The sequence below is a fragment of the Etheostoma spectabile genome, chromosome 8 (genome assembly GCF_008692095.1).
Source record: "Etheostoma spectabile isolate EspeVRDwgs_2016 chromosome 8, UIUC_Espe_1.0, whole genome shotgun sequence".
NCBI classification, from domain to species: Eukaryota; Metazoa; Chordata; class Actinopteri; order Perciformes; family Percidae; genus Etheostoma; species Etheostoma spectabile.
The window spans coordinates 30,289,634-30,290,406 of NC_045740.1; positions in this window are offsets into that span (position 1 = coordinate 30,289,634).

Consider the following 773-nt stretch of genomic DNA (forward strand, 5'->3'; position numbering starts at 1 on the left):
CGGCCCCGTCAGACTCCCCCTACCAAGACCCTGGGTCTGTCCCAGGTTTCTTGCTGTCTGTCAGGTGAGCCCCAATTTTGTTCCAGAGCGATGTGTAAAGACATCATTTGGCCCTACAGCTGAAAAGTTGATGCTCGCTTTTTGAAATTACTCAAATTTCTTCAAAACAAACCTACATTTGGTTGTTTTGGTACTTGACTGTCAGTCTGAGGTTCACAAAAGGTACGTAATATATTTGACTGAAAACATTATTTCAATCTGTAATCTTACTGACAATAGAAAAATATCCCTTTGGCTTTTTTGTTGTTTTTGACAATAAAACAATGTGTGGCTGGCCATGTGTGTGTCTTGTATCAAATCCATTGAAAAGTCATAAAAAGCCAATACATAAATATATACAAAATAGTCAAGCCATCAAAAAGGGAATGAATGCAGGTTTATGACATGTGACGCACTCTGACTGTGATTCTGTAAGAAGGGAAGGCGAAGTGCTCCAATAATGTGCATTCTCTTTCTAGACAAAGAAAATGAAAACCAAAAATCAAAAGAGGTTCAGAAATAATCAAGGGGAGCACAATACAAATTCCCAACATCCCTTGGGTTGTTTTAAATGTACAAAAGGAGTGGAACACAGTGAGAATAAAGAAGTGAGAGAAAAGAATGATGCATTAAAGGAATTGTGGATAATAATAATAATAATAATAATAATAATGGACCCTATATTAGTCCCACAAGGGGAAACTACAATTTACACTCTGTTGTTATTACACACA